At 36.2% G+C, this 20,902-nt stretch overlaps 1 protein-coding gene across 10 annotated transcripts in view; it reads right to left on the reverse strand.

The window, feature by feature from the left end:
- LOC121734854 (spectrin beta chain) overlaps positions 1-20,902 on the reverse strand; it is a 78,185-nt gene that overhangs the window by 55,711 nt on the left and 1,572 nt on the right. Inside the window, exon 1 of one of the 10 annotated variants that reach the window (XM_042125483.1) lies at positions 18,686-18,773. The exons of the other annotated variants lie outside the window; for them this stretch is intronic. The gene's annotated coding sequence lies outside the window, so the exon portion shown is untranslated. Of the gene's footprint in view, positions 1-18,685; positions 18,774-20,902 lie in introns of those variants that run through there. 10 annotated transcript variants of the gene reach the window in all.

The raw sequence follows: 20,902 nt of genomic DNA on the forward strand, positions 1-20,902 counted from the left end.
CGCCTATGTAGGTTAATACAACAACACGCCGTTAAAACTTATATTTCTATATTATGTAAACAGTACACTACTACTAAACATAGATTATTTATATTATATTATTGTAGTGTTACATGTAAAAATACAAATTAATATTTTTGATTTTGATATTATGTCCTAGGACCTAGATGTTGCCGAAAATTTTCCCCCATTTAAACTTATAACCTATGTTCTTCCTCTCAACTCAATACCAAATAAGTATTATCTAAATTTTTTAGTTTAAAGCTTTAGTTTAAGCGTAAAGACTGAAGCATCTAAAAGAAAAACTTTCGTATTTATAATAGGTACTTATTTAAGTATTAGGATCTCTCCTTAGTATTGAAGTGGCGTTACCTAAAAAAAATACAGAATATTCACACAAACAAACATCATAAACTAGATACCTCATACCTATACATAAAATTAGGAGTATTAAGATTTTCTCTTTTCCTTCAGTTCAAACGAGACTCAAACTAGAGATATCAGAGGATCGCTTAACTCACGATTTCAAAATGGGTTTCATTTTTCAGTGGTGATATTTTTGTGTTTCAAACGTGTACATTTTGTGGGTAATCTGTCACTAATTAATTAGTGGATTAATTATATTGGTCGATAACAAATGTTTGGCCATTTTCCTCGTGGTCACCAGTCATTTCCGTTACACGCTAATTTGAATTTATGTGCTAATTTCCCATTTATTGATTAACTGTCATGTTTCTAGGTAGAATATAAAACTTTCTTACATCGGATTGGATATTATAACAATGATCACTTTTTTTTTTATGAAATAAGGGGGCAAACGAGCTAACGGGTCACCTGATGGAAAGCAACTTCCGTCGCCCATGGACACTCGCAGCATCAGAAGAGCTGCAAGTGCGTTGCCGGCCTTTTAAAAGGGCATAGGGTAGGAGAGGGTAGGGAAGGGAAGGGAAGGGAATAGGGGAGGGTAGGGAAGGGAATGGGGAAGGGGATTGGGCCTCCGGTAAACTCACTCACTCGGCGAAACACAGCGCAAGCGCTGTTTCACGCCGGTTTTCTGTGAGAATGTGGTGTTTCTCCGGTCAAGCCGGCCCATTCGTGCCGAAGCATGGCTCTCCCACGTATAAATATAGTGAGGCTGGCGTTGATAGAATGCCAACCTAGTAGAGTAAGAGCCAGCGTCCGCGTCAGCCAGACTGTCGTTATATTACAATCGCTGAAAGTCTTCCTGTATATTATGTGCAGTGCTCTTTAGAGTGTAGTGTATAAAGTTAAGAACAACCAACAGCCATGGACTATGGAGTTTAGGTCGCGGTTACTTTTACAGATATCTGGATACCAAAACTAGTTTTGCCGTAGGTGTTTGTTCCATAAAATGGACTCTGTTAGTCTTCTTGTTGGTAGGTATAGCCTAGGAGCCCTAGGAACTACTCCCTAGGAATATACAAGCATGTTTTATACGGCAGGTGTAGAAATGACTCTCGCATAACGCATAAAGGAGGCCCTTTGTACGAGTTCCTAATGAGAAGCCCGAAGCCCTACGACTGACTGGTCTTATGTGCCTACAACCGTAAAATACTCCAGTTAAAACCTATACGTGTGCGGCCTAATTTGTCATAATTTTTCTTTAACCGGGTTAGTCAGGTGAAAATTAGCGATTGTTTTTGCCTAGCCTTGCTCTTTGTTAATTAGTTACTTGACTTTTTATAATAGCTGGGTAAATTTTTCATTGGCACATGTTGGAGAAATTGTGTTGTGTTGTTCTTTCTGAACGCACAAAACTTTGAAGGTCCTTTTTCAGGTTAGGTCATGATATCTATGATAACCATGATTGCGTAGCTATCTGCATTTTACACAATCAACGTCGAACATGATCAATCAAATACCAACAGTCCAACAAGCCCCTTTACAGGTAATCGCCTATATTTGTCCATCTTTTACCACTAGTTTAAAAGCATTCGCACGCAATTATAATCTCATTGACTGAGCAGTCAGCTAACACCACGTCAATTTGTGTGGAACCAGCGACCCTTGAAGCCCTTTACCGAGAACAGGGGTGTCACGCAGACGTAATTACCAGAAGGGCTGGTAGCTTCAAACTGCCAAAATAACCCTCCATCTGCAGGTGCAGTGAGTAAAAGTGCACAGACGTCAAGTATATTTTGATGACTGGTTAAAACTTTTGACGACTCGTGCGATTGCTTAAAAACTGTAGTTTATAAAGGTATGTATATATAGGTTTCAAATTGTAGATATAATTTTAGAACAGCATTTTGCAGGACATACCAAAAAACAACTTTATGTCACACTCCTTAGTAAAAAATGACGTTTATCGCCCGGAATACTGACATGAAATAAAATTGTAATTTTTTATTTCTAAGAATTTTTAGTAAGTATTTAAAGACTTTCTGAAACACATTTAATCTTTCAAAGTACCTACATTACAGGCACCTTGTTATAATATCTTATATTACTTTATATTTTATGCTCTGGCGTTCTTTGAAAGTTAGAACAAAGGCGCGCAATATAAAGTACCCTTGTAATAATTGTTAATGCCCGGGTTCAAGAGAATTAAAATTACAAAAAAAGCATTGTTATTATATGAAAACCGTGGCTTTACGTTGACGTCGCCGCTGAATTATTCAGTGCTGTTTACTCGAAACTGATTGCGGGCTTTATTGTCCCAGAGCTACGTTTTGGTGGGCCGTTGTCGCGGTTGCAGCCGTCGGGTTGTTTCATAGTCAGTGTGCTTGTAGACCTTACAAGCAAAGGTGCTTAATTATTTTATCCAATTATAACAATTTACATAATAGTTATCAGAAAAAGAAGCCACTAGTCAAAACACGCATTATCATATTCTATAAATAAAGCATTCATTACACTACATAATATTCAAAAGAAGCCTATGAATAACCTAAATAAACCCTAATTCGCGTTATACGCTTTGACACTTATAAATTAGCTGATGGAGATATCATAAATGGGTTATGCGTTTTCCTTGCCAACGAGTCACTCTGAAATCTGAATGCGATCGAAATCGATTCTTTTGATTGCTTCCTTTAGTTCCACTACATGTGAGTGTGCCCTCAATTCTCGTTACGCAAATGTTCAATCCTGAAGACTTTCATAACTAGGGTTGCCAGATTTTTTTCAGCCTATAAGTTACAAATGGTTAAACGGGCAAAAATACGGGATTTCAGTTTTTTTACCCGGGACAAATGAAAAACAAAATTATTTAGTGCCTTTTTTTATATTTTTCCGAGGATCGAGTCAGTTTTAACATATTTTTATTCGTTTTAACCTTCGATCACTAATATACTTTAACATATTATTTGTAAAAATCAATACAATTATAATCGTAATTAAAAACGGTCATAAACAGTACGATTTACGAACTTTGCATGTGTGAATATTTGGATCGATTTCATAATGAAAAACGAAGTACGGTTCAAATACGGGACAGAGTCAGTCCCGCCGGGACATTTTAAACTATGCCTAAAATACGGGACGTCTCGGGAAATACGGAACATCTGGCAACCCTAGTTATAACTTATAAGGGGTATGGTCTAAGCCTAGAGACGAGTCACAAAACTTCAAATTTAAGTACGTGATAATTTGTATGAGTATTGTTGCAAGTCTCTGTGACATACTCAAAAAATGCTATTAAAATAATTGTAATTACATTTAGACTTTAGTAGACATTCCTCATGAATTTTCCGCGCAAAATGGATATTTGGCTACATTACAATAAAGAGGTCTATGTATTTAAACTATGTCTATCAAGAAGCAGACATTTTGCATAACTGTGCCTTCAAAAAACGTGTCCCTGTCATCACCAAAATTGCATTCTGATGATTTCTATCCCAAAATAACCGATGGCGTTATATGTGCAAAAATTTATTTCTAAATGATTCCGTCATCCGAATTACGTAGGTCAGTTCTAATAGATATGGCCTCTCGCTTTGTTACGAACAATAATGTGACTATATTCATATGGATAGGTAACCTTGTATGCATTTTGGGCTTGGCTGAACAGCTCAAGCGCATGAAACCGCTTAAATAAGACAAGTGCTTAGTAAAAAATCTGAATTGGCGAATGCATTTTGACTAAGGGGCCTGGATAGTTAGTCAAATTGCTGTCGATAGATTTGACAGCGGAGTTAGAAGTCAAAATTTATTATGGGATTTAAGAGCCCATATGACCCTAACTTGACTACATACTTTAACCTAGATCTCAAAATCTGTAAGGTCTAAAAAACTGATTTTTTGACACAAGTAACTTCAGTTCATAAAGATTAAATGCTCAAGACGAAAACACGATTACTCAAAAAATGCTCGATAGTTTCTTTTTTACAAAAAAACCTTGTTTTAGACACATTTTTGCTTGGATCTTCGAAGTTTGCTGTCTTTTCTTTAAGGCAGGGATCAATCTCAATCAAAAACGATAACCTTGCACACAACCAAAGACCAAGCGTATACGCATCGCAATAAGATTCATTTTAGCTTAGCATAAAATTGTAACAATAAGGGCGGATCTTCTCTATTTTTCATGTTTTTTTTAAATATCTTTGGAAATAAATATTATGAAACAAAATTGTTCGGTTAAAGAAATTTTAATATACATTTACTAACAATTTATTCAAATAAAATGTATGATTATCCTAGTTAATACTTATATTTCGATGAAATAGAGTTTTTTCGGAGGTGAGTTTGTAAATTAATTACAGCCAAAGTATTACGTTTTATTAAAATGTTTACGGTTTAAGGTATTTTAAATATTGTGCTTTATATCTCATATTTTTTAACGCTTCGTTATTATATTGGAACTAGGTAAACCGGAAGTCGCGGAATAACAAATTGGGGTTTATCCTCGCCTTAATATTTTTTAATATCTAAAAAGGTATTGATAAAACCTAAATTTGCTCAAAACACTTTTTTCATAATCATTATAGTTCGTCTTTTATTCAAGTAAAACTAACTCGGCGATGATTCCGCGCCGTCCTTTTTAACCCCCGACAAAAAAGAGGGGTGTTATGAGTTTGACGTGTCTGTCTGTCGGTCTGTCTGTCTGTCTGTCTGTCTGTCTGTCTGTCTGTCTGTCTGTCTGTCTGTCTGTCTGTGGCATCGTAGCATCCAAACGGGTAGACCGATTTTGATCTAGTTTTTTTGTTTGAAAGCTGACTTAACCGAGAGTGTTCTTAGCCATAGTTCATCATCATCAGCCTGCTCCGTGCTGGACAATCGCGGTTCATCTGGTTCGTGAAGGGCCGATTAGCAACTTTCAGTCGTTTGGTGGGCTTTATATTTTGCAATCTAGTTCGTGACATTTATGAATATTTACATTAATGTAAAGTTGACCTGGTGCTGCAGCATCACCTGGTAATCAATAGGATACCCAACTCCTCACCAACTTAGAGCAATGGTATCGTGTTTGGGCTCATTTTAATTGCGACAACTAGTAAGACGTAGATAAACAGTAAATTTTTGCATGCTGCTGTTGCAGCATCACTTGGATTCTATAGGACCGAGCTCCATATGAACCCAAAGTGGAGGTTTCATGTTTGGACTCATATTGACGGCCTCATCCAAAAGGACATTCCTAGATGGTATTCATTGGGATATAATATGATCCCGTTGATAGGAATTATTCTGCACTATAACCAACACAAGTTTAAAAAGCATGAAATAAAATTAAATTAAGAAATTTAAAAAAACCCCCGCCAAACAACTTTAAAAAGTAATGAAATAATATATTTTACTGACTTTAAGTTTAAATAATTCCTAAGTGTAAAGTGATATTTTAGTCCATAATTGTTGTCAAGGTGTGTCGGGGGACCGCTAATGTAGATGTTTGATTTCACATAACATTATAGTTTAAGGGTCAGTTCACAATTACGAACCGAATCGAGACAATCAGTGACAAGGCGATACAAAATGCAAAAGACACTGTTGGCGGTCCCCCGTCACACCGTGACAACAATTATGGACTGAAATATCACTTTACACTTAGGAATTATTTAAACTTAAAGTCAGTAAAATATATTATTTCATTACTTTTTAAAGTTGTTTGGCGGGGTTTTTTTTAAATTTCTTAATTTTATTTTATTCACCTGGCATATGAAAGACGGGCGTGAGTGTGAAGAGAGAAGGACGATGTTTGATTTTTAGAGTCAGGTGAGCTCTTAAGAGGGCCTAGACAAGCGGCAAGCGATTATCGTAAACGCCAACGCCACAAAATGTATGGGATTAGACATTAGTATTCGCTAGCGAAGCGATGACTTATGTCAAATCGCATAGGTACATTTTGTTAGCGTTTACGATAATCGCTTGCCACTTCTCTACTAGGGCAGATAACGCATCGCTGGCTAGTGGCTAAGCAATGGCGCTAGGAATTAGTTATATTAAATCTAAGGGATTTGACATCTGACTTCTAAACTAGCGAATGCATTTTGACTCAGCAATCAAATCAAATTGCAAGCACGACAAATTGCAATCTATAGATATTAGGTTCAACAACGAAGAAGGTTATATAAAAGAATATGTTATGGGATATTCTTATCGACTTTGACAAACTCTCAAGCTACCTTGTGACTCTACCTAGCAAAAGTGTAGACCTTATCCTTGGAAACATTTTTCAAAATCTCTCATAATGAAGATCCTTGATCCTTAACAAAGATTTAACCTTAATAAAAACTTAAGCGCCTACTGGAGTATGAAATGTCAATCATCGGGCTCTTCTTATAGCCTTGGTGAGTTTTTTAAAGATTTGAATAACAGTAAAGAGGCAAAAACAATCCGCCGTTAGTAAGACAAATCATTATTTAACGCTTGTCCATCAAAACTATGAAATAAACGTATTTTGTTACTAGTTGGTTGTTGGATACATTAAACTATGAGACTTTACATGTATTTACATTATATTACATAACATTAAATTAAAATGTATATTATTATATTTAGTTTATTATATATATTTTCATTAAATTACATTTAAAATCTTGTCTTGCAGTCGGATAAAAATATAATGAGAAGAATACCAAAATAGTTTTGTGTAAAACGTTTTACTATCAGCTTGTATGAGTCACATCAAAATACATTTTCTATTGAAAAACAGCATTTAAATTAAAATCCAGACTGCTTTGTCCATGCTAAATCTAGGTTGCTAGCTCTATATTTACCAAATCACAATTTGAGCTCAACAAATACAACCGACAACCATGTTTTTTTTTAATGTCTGGCTGTGTTTTGTCCCATGTGTGTTTAATAAAGATATTTTAAATTATTATTTTTATTTTAAAATTATTTTAAATATATTATGTTATATGTATATATACGAATGTGAAAATGTTGACCTTCAAACAGCTGAACTTATTTAGATTATAGGATATGGAGAAACTTTGGAATCTCGGAGAATAACAAAATTCAGTTTATCCCTAAAAATAAAAAATAAAACATATAAACCGCGCGATAAACGAATCTCCACACAACAAAGTTGCGGGCAACAATTATATAATTCTTCATTAAAGTTTAATGTCTCTGAATTCAGTCATAGTATTACATCAGTGTTCATTCATAGTTCGGTATTACGCTACGGGAAGGAGACTGCTTGCTAGTTGCTACGATTGCCGCAATTGCTGCCTAACCACCAGCAAATTGCTGTCGCTGTGTCAGTCGGTAAATTGCTGACATAATTGATGTGAGCATGTGATTTAAAAGACTTTGTGTGTGAGTTGTTATAAATTCAAGCTCATATTATCCATTCAATTTGTTACTCTATCTCTTCGGGCTTATATCGCTATTTGCTAAACTAATTTCGACGAAGTAAGGATATTTTCAGTTTAGGGAAAGTTTTTGCTAAGGTTAATGTAAATTGTAAACCAAGTCCGAGATGACAAGTAAATTACTAAAACTTGACGCATGAAAACTTCTGAGTGGACGAAGATAAAGGACCAAAATCCCCAAAAACAGCGACGTGGGTTCAAAATCTTTTTATATCTTCGCAAAATATATAAAATATAAACAGGATATATGTAAATGCAACGTTTTCTAACTTAGCATGGCACTTAAATTTTCTAGGAAGACATAAAATTTTGCTAGTAGTTGCTTAAATAGAGATACGAGTATGTAAGCCAATTAAGTAAACATTATGATGTTTAGTGAACGATCGATACTAAAAATACTAATATTACACAATTTGCATACAAATCACCTAATTCCACTCAATTAATCTACTCTTCTCGCATTCTATTGCGGTAAAATTGATATTTTACTACTAAAATTGGTTACATCCGTTTAAGTATAGGAATAACAAAATTAACTTAATCATGTAAACAGGCAAAACAAAACGCATAAGGATTTTTAAACTTTAACCTTTTGCTGGGTTTAAAACATACCGAGCTATAATATCATAATTTCTTAAGCAAGAAATTCTAGGAAAAGCTATATTAAACATAATATGCTTAGTATAATATTCAAACTTATTCCTTCTTTTATATGTTTTTTTAACATTTTAATAGAAAAAAATTCATATATATTATATTTGAATGTTACCTATTGCCTTAGGGCGGTATACTAATTTTTGCGCCTTTACAACCTCGCATGTGTTGCATGCGTATTTGGCGCAGTCGGTAGGATAATAGACATCGTAGTACTAAAACAGTCTAGGAAATATAACGGGCACTGTCACCGGTGGTATACAACTATACAGTATACACTATACGAGTTATATGACGATTGTATAGACGCGGTCTGTTACTTTTGTATACGGTTATTACGTGAGCAAGACGGACTGGATTGTGGGGCATTGACCCCGCCGCCGCAGGATTCAGGACTTCGATTCTGTACTATTTTAAGGTTAATGCTACAGAAAATCAAAACAAACAGACGAGTCTCTACATAACGTGAAAGATAGTTCAGTAGGTTGTGTAAAGTGTAAATGTAATATTATGTGTCTACCTATTAAGGGGTCAGAAAAAGAGGACCTTGCTTACTAGTAAAGCCTTGCATTAGGCATCTAAAAATATAAATTAGAGCCGAAAACCAATTTTCATTATTCTCTCGTTAAAAATGTAAAGAAAATTGCTTATTCTTTACCATTCATAACATTTTTAACGAGTTTCTTGCTAGAAACAACAGAAAAATACCGCAATATATCCTTTTAGACGAGCATACGAGGAAATAAAACAATAGGAATTCTCGCAAAGAACGAAACGCCACCTATCTCATTTCCTACGTGTGATCGATTAAACAAACCGTTCAGTAGCTTTTTACCTCTGCCAGAAACCTTACTCCAATGTCATAAGGACCACTATCCATGGAAAACCAGGTTCAATAAGTCTGAACGTGAAGTTACGTTTAGAAAGGCCCCTCCATCACGAAACCTTTTGTTAGGGCAATTAGCATCACGTGAAAGGGCCCCATTGTCTGACCACTGGAATGAGTGGAAAGTGTGGCTGATACTTGACACTTTACAGATTTATACCATAAAGTTTATATACCAGCGGAATAGAGCAACAATCTCGAGCTATCAAACGAAACCGAAATTGGTTTTCATCTGTGTGAAAAATATGTGTACGTATACACTTACACAAGCATGATTGAACATGAATTCTATGAGATTAAATTGTCAACGTGCGGCACGTGCCGACTGGACGTCAAGCGCTGCTGTTATGTATCACACGTCTCTTTTTACCACGCAGTGTTACTGATAATGACATCTCTCTTGCTCAGGCCTTTGTTTCTCTATTCCGCTAGGTATATTAACTTTATGATTTATACGGAGTATTGCGCAAGAGTAGGCTGTAGGGCGTAGGCCTATAGTTCGGTTTTGTAGTGTCACAAGTTGTAGTACAAATCTAAGAAGTAGTATCAGTGAAATTGGTTCGTAGGCAGTTGGCGAGCCTACGTCATTTCGTCGGGTTATGTCAATACAATGTTAGTCGTGAATTGTGATCTAGATGACGAATGTGCAACTGTTCGCCATAATATGTCGAAAGACGCTACTATAATATGAACCGCTATAAAGGTTCCAACACTATATCTTCAAAGGAAATTCTTACAAGCATATCAAAATCCAGCCACAGATTAATACTTTAGGCCAAATTCCCACAGCATTCCAAATCGTTTGTTACAAAGTTCCTTCTCTTTCATAAACCTATAAGAGCGAAAGGGACAAAACGATATTTAACCAGAGTTTAACGTTGGCGCAAGTGGGCCTGAGTCCATAAAACCGAACACTTCAAACACGATCCCGTTAGGCGAGTATTTCACGCGTCCGGCTGGCCGATTGTCTATATTTAGGCCGCTATAAAAAGAAGATTCCAGAAGCAATGACCCATAAAACAAATTATGACGAATCTCAAGTTGTAGAGTTAGATGGCTGATATTGCATTGTTTCATTTTTAAAATTTCTTGCAGTTTAGTCTGCCTGAAATAATATTCCTGGCATACAAAATTTGATCCCCTATTTGAGCCCTTTATGAGTGGAATTTTGAAAATATTCCTTTTCAGTAGATGACTCCGTTCTAAGAGGAACTAGGGAGCGGAAGTTTCTGAATTATAGCTCTAAAGCCGGTATAAATAGTCAGTACGCAAGATGCATCTCGGTCTCAAGACACGGTTCAGGATCTGTGATTGGTTGGCTGTCAAAATTTGACGTGGGAGAGCCATGCTTCGGCAAGAATGGGCCGGCTCAACCGGAGAAATACCACGTCCTCACAGAAAACCGGCGTGAAACAGCGCTTCCGCTGTGTTTCGCCGAGTGAGTGAGTTTACCGGACGCCCAATCCCCTACCCTTTTCCTTTCCCTACCCTCCCCTATTTCCTTCCGTACCCTCTCCTATTCCCTTCCGTACCCTCCCCTATTACCCCCTTAAAAGGCCGGCAACGCACCTGCAGCTCTTCTGATGATCTTTCCATCAGGTGACCCGTTTGCTCGTTTGTCCCCTTATTTCATTTTAAAAAAAAAATTGGACCAATCATAGAGCCGAACCGCCTCTTGGGACCGAGATGCATCTTGAGTACTATTTATACCCGCCTATGCATATTTGGCTAGAATATTTACGGGATTAAGTATTTGCACAGCACTTACCGATACTTTGTAAACTCTCATTAGGTTGTAAATGAATACATCTTACCTGAAATAAAGAAAAGCGATTATTAACATTGTGTACTGTTAATGTTGAATTAAGCATTTAATTCAGTTTTAAATAACATGATTAAAATATCAAATTTATTATCTGATGGTTCGTATTAACTATCACTCGAGCAGATAAAATCGACCTCCTTCCTAAAATAAATGTGAATTCTTATGAGTAGACATCGGATTATATGCACGATCAAAGTGCCGAAATATGCATGCAAGTATGCACGATAAATGGCCGAAATGTGCACAAAATATGCACAATCAAAAGTCACTTATTATTAAAATTTATTATTTTTTGAAGAGCTTTCCGGTGGTGCCGTTAATAAAAGCGTCATTTTTTTTTAATAATTTCATAAAATCCAGGATTTTTCGTTTTTTATACAGCACCAATTTTCTACCAACAATTTCCGATTGCAATCTTAATATGCCCATGGAAGTTCAATAAATCGGTAACTACTTTATTCAAATTTTTTACTAATGTTGCCAACTACAAAGAAAAATTTTGTGTCTAGAAAGATATTGTACCTATTTTAAGTGTTTTGATCTATCGTACCTCTGTTTTGTGGCCTTAGTGTGTGCCATGATAACTAGTTTGGAGGCTACGATAAAACCACCGAAATATGCACTATCAACGCAAAATTGCCAAAATATGCACTATCGCCTAAAAAGTGCCATTATATGCATTTGCATATGCAAATATGCAAATGCATATAATCCGATGTCTACTCATGAGTTAAGAAACTAATCATTTCACCCAAGCTCTTAGGAGCACACTAAAAAAACAAGACAAACACACAATATTATGTCATCAAGACTAAGGTCAATTAGTGGGTCAAACTATAGCCGACAGCCGAATATCGAGCTGATAACTCAAGTACAGTAACAAAATATAGTACTAACAATGGAACTCATTATGTTACGCAATTCACAGTTGAGTAACCGGTGATGTTAACAAATTACTAGATAACATCTACTCTCTATGTCTAATGTCTTTACTCTACACCTAGAGATATATCTACCGTAATTAGAGAGTTGGTAAGACATTGCGCTAAATAGCCTATTTAATTTTTGTAAATATTTTTATTTATGAAGTCGAATAGGATATTATATTACTGCAATATTTTCAAACTAGACGGCAGCACTAGCATAGACAGTCAACAAAAGTTTTGTTCGACATACATATTTTGACACCGTTTCTGTCAATATTCTGAATTCTGATATGACGAGTGCGGTGTGAAACGTGTATGATTTTGGACGGATTATTTACTGTAGGTGCAAGTAGCGCCCTCTGCTCCATTTTGTGTTATATTCTCTATTGCCTTTCTGTTTGTATAGTGACCTGAGAAAACATATATTTTAGTGGCCCTAATTTCCAAGTTTCACAGAGTCCTACAAATTAAGGTCACGTCCATGTAAACAATGTAATCGTTACTTAATTAGATAAGGGGCGCGTTAAGCAAAAGTTACATCTCTTATCAGTTGAGTAAGTGATAACGCTGAAACAAAAGCGAGAGTTGTGACAAAGTTACATCATTTGCGGGTCAGTTCCTAGTAGTTTAGTAGTGCGCTGATGACGTAGTAAATCTACTTTCTACCGAGACTAAATAAGAAAGATTTGACAAATTTTCGAAAACAAACAAATAACAACGAAATCAAGAACATTTTCAACGATCTTTTTACTTATTACTTTTTTTTTCAGTTTGAATAATTTTCACACACATTTTCAGTTAGAATAATACATAATATTATTATTACGTAGCATAATATCATAATCTAACGATACCAGCGGTCTGCGTTTGATACATTTTCTGCAAACTTAATGATTTTGAATGCCATGTAATATAAGCTTTGCTACTTATTTCTACGCAATATTATAAAATCAAATTCTGCTTAAAAATAAACTTGTCTGGCCGATATTATTTTCCCTTTATATTTTATACATAAACCTTACAAATAATAAAAACTACAAAAACCTGTATTGAGCGAATATAAGAATTAGAAATGCAAATTAAAACATTATTCTATAAGATATTATTCTTGCTAAAACAACGTTAAAGTGACTTATGTAGTCACTACTATTTTAACTACATATCAATTAGTATGCCACTTTTGAACCCTAATACAACGTGATAAGGTTGAAATGTGGTACAGGGGTGAATTCGGCGATGGTACATAATATTTCCCTTGTTTGTTCGGGAGTCAACCGTCCAGAATTAATGTAAGTCCATTAGCATCAATTCTTGGAAGGGTTCTGCGAGTAAGAGCCATTGAAATTCAGTATCGCTTAGTCATGTTTTTCTCCTTTACAGTAATATAAGCAGGTGATGCAATTTAAGAAGCTACAGACCTACATCGTGCTTCGGCCCTCCGGAGTCCAGACATACCAACTAGTGCAACTCCTGTGTTGCCAGGATAGACAGCGGTTTCCAACCACGAAAACCCTTTGATATGATCTCAAGCCTCAGAGCCCGAGAGACATGCTAAAGCTGTCTTGGGACCCGCAACGAAATTAATCGAAAGAAAATAGGAGGAGTTGAAAGTAGCAGTTTATACACAGACCTACAAGAATCTGGTGATCTTCTGACGTCTTGTAGAGCGATAGGAGATTATTCTATCTCTCATATTATGGTCCCGCGGCCCGCCTCTTGCAGAGTATAACCAAAAGTGGACGTGGACTGGACAAGTGGATAGCAGTGTCGCATCAGTCCTCACTCATCAGTTGTTTTGTCCTTAAACAGACTTGTCACAAAACTTCTCCGAGAGTACAATTCATCGCCACAGATACGATGCTATTCACGACAGCTACAAAAAACGCCTTATATCCAATAACGAGTGTTTTTATTGAAATTCTCTCCAGCCTCAACCAACCATTTCTCTCAACCATTTCTAGACCTATTGAAAAGGCCTAACTAAATAGTATTTTATTTCAATCCATGCATCGAGAATTTTCTCCCAGCCAACGCGAAACATAATATTCTGCGTTCGATAATACTATGTAACCGAATACCCGACCAGTCCAGTCCCTAATTTGGTCTCGCCCTGGCCCAGTCCCGTATATGGTTACTTGACTTACAACTTGATAAATGCCTGTTATGTATTCAGTACATGAGATAAGGATAAATAATTCGTTGTGCAATAGATTAATGTAAATCATTTGAAAAATTTGTAAATATGTAATATGAAATTTAGACCGATATAATGGGTGCAGCATCGATTTTAATCAAAGAACGCACTTTGCTTTAACTCCCAAGCGGCCACATGAGGCCGCGATAACAATAGATAGGCTATTGTGTCTGGGTTTTCCACGATCGAGGTATTAACTGAATAGAAAAGAAAAGTGAAGAAGATAGAAGAAAAACAGATTGTACAGCTTGTAGCTCTTGACAAGCATATTTGAGATAATTTTTAATTAAATTTTGGTTGACATCTGGTAAAGAAACACTTTGGATCTTGAAAAGTGTTGGCGTTTTCACAGTGAAAAACGTGCCTGGACGAAGATCTATTTTGCTATTCGCTTTAATTAATAGTTCTTCTAAATTTGTGGATTGAAGTGGTTTTTGTTATACTCTATTAGATAGAGTATAACAAAAACCACTCAAGACAAATAAATATTGTGATTTTTTTTAATTATTTCTCATCCCCTAACGGTGTCAGGGCTTGTTGTTATGATAATTAAGTTTTGTATACAATATAAAAATTTCAATTTACATTAAAAGTTAAGTAAATTATATTAAAATATTCCAAATTTAATACATAAAATTCTTATAAAATAATTCCAACTAAACTAACTAACGATTAATGATCAACAATTCAAGTAAATAAAGTTCCGATTAAAAATAATAATTAATGTCATAATTAAAAACAATAAAAATACAGCACAACATTAATTAACTACCCTAATGTCACAGCTTAAGAATCACAATAACATACTCGAATTTCTCTTATTTGTATCACACACTATTCTCTTACAGAAAGAGAGAAACAAATCACTCTTCAAACAGCCTGGAGAACCGACCTGGAATCGCTAAGGATACCGACCTTCGCCATTCCACTCTTGCAGGCTATACTTACTGCTCTTTGGAGTCGAGCGCTAGACGTTCGGCTTGGTAGACGGTGCAATACGGCGACAAAGCAAGCTTGACGGCCTTAGTCTCGGCTTCACCCTTCCATACGGAGAGTGCGGCTCCGACTCGACCCTCAATCTTGCTGCCATCCGTATAGATCCTATGGATGTGGCTGCTAACCACATCAGCATACGAGTCCTCATCTACCATCCCGAACCTCAGCTGCCGGATGTGGGTCCTCAATCGCGGAAGCCATTCGTTCCACCTCCCTGACCCTCACTGCCGGGTATAACACTCCCTTCTTGATCTCATAAAGTCTTGATGCTTCGAGTATTCTAAGATCAAGAGGGAGTATCCCAGCCAACAGCAGCGCAGAGTTCAGGGAGACGGTTGTTGCTTTGCAGATCTTTAGGGCAAAACCCCGTTGAACGGAGTTGAGCCTTTTTTGGATCTTTTCCACGCTGGGTGCCCACGCTGCCGATAGTATGATCTATTAGAATATGATATACTTCAGTCGATTAATGATCAACGTATTGCGAATATGTATCATAATATTATCATTTACAATCAAATCATTATACTGCTGTACGACCATCTATCACTAACACAACAGTTACTGTGACTAACGATTTTTGCCACACTTTTTACCGACATTACGTAATCTGAGGATTTCAAGGCCAACGGAGTCATTTAGCATCCTTTTAGGAGCTGATGTCTTATACCTTGATTTCTTATTAAATCGCGAATTTTTTACTCTTTTCTGGGAATGAGTGAAGGCCCCAAAGGAAGATCTACTGAATACTGATCGACCGAGCATACCACATGCTAGTTCAGGCCGGATCCTAGTATCTTAAAAGTTAAGCAAGGTAAAGTTACTCGCTAAAAAAAGTTTGATAGCGTGATGAAGCGATAATAAGTCTACAATTAGACCTTAAGAGGATACACCAGGGGCTAGAAAAATGAAAAAAAAGTACGTGTAATATCTATAGCTGTCTCCCTTACCCCAAGCTTATACCGCAGAACGCGATAGAGACAACTGCAGAAAATCTAGAAAATCAACGATTCGTTGTCCCCTGATTCCTTCTCCAAAACTTAACCGATTTAAGTACTTTTTTCATTAAAGATTAAATAAAGGCTTGAACTGTGTTCCTATGTTTTATTTTTTTTTGTATAATCTAGCCAAATCTGTTTTCTGGATGTTTGAACACAGCGGAAAATCTGGCCATTTTTTTGGGTTTTTGAACGTTCATATCTTATTTAATAATTAAATTATGAAAAAAAAGAAAACATAGGGACATTGTATTAGTGGCCGTAGATATTCAGGAAAAAAATTATAACTCTACTAGCATTATCCAGGGAGGAAACAGGGGACAACGTTTGTATGGAAAAAAGGGCGGTGTGGACTCCTCTTAAGTTCTTCCTAGTGTCCTTCCATACTCTTCAACAGGCACTGTAGGTTGTTACAGTATGTTTCTTTACATAAACACAATGCTGCACCTCCTTCCCGCCTTAGGCCATCCTACACAGTCTAGCATATTCTGCCAGAGTGCCATTCTAAAGTCGTTTTGTGCGTTTTGGACGAGACGAAATATGCAAGCCATGTTTTCTGACGTTAATTTGCACGTTGACGTCATATAAACGAGACATTGAAAATTGTGAGTTGTTTAGTCTGCTCAAAATAAAGATGTCTTTATAATTTCATGAACATTGCAAAACATACAGTCTGCTTCGAGTCTGCCACACCCAGTTTCTTTAAATTAAAATTATGTATATATTTCCCACGCACAATATGACCGCCTGAACACGGATAGCAAAGCAATGCAGTTTTCTACACAATACTTTACAAAAGAGGTAAAGACCAATCAGTCAGATTTCCAAATTTTGTGTTTAGCCTTGCCGTTTGAAACTAGTGATATTAGTAAAGATTTATACGTGGGAGAGCCATGCTTCGGCACGCATGGGCCGGCTCGACCGAATAAATACCACGTTCTCACAGAAAACCGGCGTGAAACAGCGCTTGCGCTGTGTTTCGCCGAGTGAGTTTACCGGGAGGCCCAATCCCCTACACTATTCCCTTCCCTTCCCTACCTTCCCCTATTGCCTTCCCTTCCCTACCCTCCCCTATTACCCTATATTCCCTCTTAAAAGGCCGGCAGCTCTTCTGATGCTGCGAGTGTCCATGGGCGACGGATGTTGCTTTCCATCAGGTGACCCGTTTGCTCGTTTGCCCCCTTATTTCATAAAAAAAAGATTGTTAATTTGCGTGATAAAATATAATTATAAATATTATTATATATGAAAACATGTTCCAAAACTTCTATTCGGTCGATTTTGTTAAAATTTGGCACGGACTGATAAAATTTACGTTTACAGCGGTATTCTTAACACAAATGTCTGAGTAACAATATACTCTTAAATTACAAATCTCAACCCAGATATTGCCCAAGTATAAGCCCACAATATTGAATGAAGCACTAGCGTACACGCAGGAAAGACCAGCACATTTCGGTACACCATTTTATTATACGGCATTTACCACATTTCAACCTTAATACTATAGCCATAAGATTCAAAGGTACACTTCAATGACATCCGGTGGGAGTACTGTGGCTTGACCCCAATACTTGACGCAATGAACGAACTGTTCATCTTAGTTCAACTTGAGTGCATGTTAATTAAACTTTGAGTTTACAATAAGACATACTCGGCTCTTGGAATTCAAGTTAACATTAGGTTACATTTAGAATTCATCATGATGGCAATATTTTTTCAAGTCATTTTTAGTTAGACTTTAAACCCGAAAACTTGCGGAAAGTTTAGTGTATTTAAAGTTTAGTCTGTATCTCTGTTTAGAGCACATAGTATTTAATTTAAAAACTAGTTTTGCGATTGAAATTATCATAATGAATAAACAAGATCCTAATTCCTAAATGAATCGTTAGATATATTTTAAATTACTAGCTTAAAACCTACACAACACTCACATATTTTTACGACGATAAATTAATTATGTAGGAATTCTCAGTAAAGTATGCCAGTGTTGAAATTAAGTCACTTGGTATAATCCAGACGTTTAAAGGTCTAGACATAATTTAGTCTAGAATTTTTATCATGAGCACGCCTCGATGAGGTCATATTAATTGACATCATGCCTGGGATCAAATGAGGGTTCCTTTGCTGAGCTAAAACGAGGAGCTCTCATGTCAGCACTTAGCCTGGATTCAGAATTATTTTACCTGGATGTTTAGGATTTTGATTCTTATGTAACCTTAATAAAGGTCCTGTCGGAAGTTAAAATAAACTGTAGGTCCGCGCCTGCTCTGTACACAAATCTAGATTTCTAGGTCATTGGGAAGAGAGGGAAATACGATAAGCGTATTGCTGCGGCAATTATATATGATATTATCACCTAGTAACTAGTTCATACCTTACGATCACCGAACGAACGAAAATTTAGCAATACAAAAGGTCCACTACATACCTACGACAAATCGGATCTCATCCCAATATCCAAAACACTGCACAACACAACACACGCGCGCCACAGAGGAGAGTATACTCCCGACTCGATACGAGTCGTCGCCAGTGGCTCGCCGGTATCGATCAGCGAAACCCCGGCGCCGCATATCCCTCACGCAGGCCCCGCCCACTTCGTCAACCCTCGAGAACGACTACACGCGTACGGCAAGCAGGTTGCTGATACGTGTGGTGCCGTCAATACAACAAGTAACAACCTTCCTGCAGGTTTACTTATTAAAACAGCGTAAAGTAATTCTCGGAGGTTTTAACTGTTTTAACAAATTATGCCAACTTTACGAAAAATACTGACTGACGAAACATTCGATTTTGCAAAATAAATTTAACCAATCAATCCCCAAGCTAGCCGGCTGCCTCATAACAATTATCGTGTCTTTGATACCCACGGGCCACGATGGATGTGCTACATTTCCTTGAACGCATCTCAAGGAAAAAATACACTTTTATACGTTTTTAGACTTTATTTAGTATTTACTATTTAGCAATATTTTACCTTTGCTGCATATTGGTGTTACGTAACTGGGCTGTCATTTACTTTTTAAATAAAAGTGTTTGACTCGAAAAAGTGTCGTGTTTATTATCGTGCAAAAGAATTTTTATCAACCTTGTAGCTCTATAACAATTCATGTTTATGTGCATTAATTTTGTATTTATAAGCTTAATCTATATTTTATTAGCAAATTGATTAAAAACTTTATTTCAGGCACCAGAAAAATTGTATCGGGACAATATGAGACTGTCATGCCAGTAGATTTTGAGGCAATGAATTTTGGAATAAAGTTAAACATCTACAAAATACTGTTACTTTTAATACACAAAATATGGCATTAGAAGTTTAATTACTTGAGTGAAAAGGTAAACCAATAAAACCATTCAGGCTGCATGATCTTTGAATGCAAGAAAAAACCCCCTTCTTTGACAATCATGTTAGAGCACCTTTATAAGTTGTAGGCACAGATGTCATATTCCTTTGTTTTTTAAACCTCCTGTGGAGACCCCTACTCATAATCAATACGATTTTTAAACAAATTGGAAATTAAAAAAAAAAAAAATTCTCTGTCTTTAATTTTTAGGCTCGGTATTATTCGGATATTTGTATGATGTCTACTAGTATAGTGTCCGACCGAAGCTTCAGCTTCGGCTTCAGCCGATTTGAAGGTCCGAGCAACCGTCGAAATTGAACAAACTGTTACGAAAGACTGAGTGAGTTGTGAGAAAGTGACAGAGCGGTTGTGTATACTAAGGCCGCTGGGAGTCACTGTCAAATACAATAAACATTAATTTCTTAATAAATCACTTAATTTTAAGCGTTTGTTTATTTTATTTATTAGTCTAGGGTCGATCTAGTTGAGCAAAACAAATAATGATTGATTGGTCTAATTATTGTTATTTGTGAAATAATAAAGAAATTATTATTTATTACAATAGTACAGTAAATAAAGTAGCTGTTGTAGAATGTGTGAGCGGGAACCTAAGAGATTTCTACTGGAACTTATTCAGGGTGCTTAGGGACTAAACATACTAAAAGTCCTGAAGTGTAGGTGGTGAGCCGGAGTGAGGGGAGGGTGACAAAAGTCTCAATTTTTGGTTTTTGGCTAATAACTAAAAACGATGTGTTGGAGCAAAAGGAATGACTCAAGGGAGGAAATCCTTTGAGTCATTCCTTTTAAATTGGACTACAAATAAATAATAAATAAATCACAAAATCACAACTTTATTACTTACCATCTCTAAATCAACTTCTTTATAAGACAGTCAATATAATATGTAGATGTAAACCTTCAATATTGAAGATTTTTACGCAAATTAAAAATCTTAATGTGTAAGTCTCTTTATGAATTTGTTAAATTCTTAATCATTTTCCCAGGAACTTCAAGGTAGTGTGCTTACTAACAAATGCTGATTAAATAAGTACTAAAAAATTGCGTCAGACTCAATTTTAATACAAAACACAAAAATAAGAGAAAATGAATAATTTATTTATTTAACATTTATTGTACACAAGAAACTTATTCTAACACAATTGACATGGAAAGACGACACAAAGGAACTGCTTATTTCTACAGAAATTTCTTACAGCAGCCCTACGGAGAGAAAATACGATATAAGAAAATGGACAGAGCGTGCACAATCACACAAAAAAAAAATGTCTTTTAGATCT

This window comes from Aricia agestis, chromosome 16 (assembly GCF_905147365.1).
Source record: "Aricia agestis chromosome 16, ilAriAges1.1, whole genome shotgun sequence".
In the NCBI taxonomy this organism is placed as follows: Eukaryota; Metazoa; Arthropoda; class Insecta; order Lepidoptera; family Lycaenidae; genus Aricia; species Aricia agestis.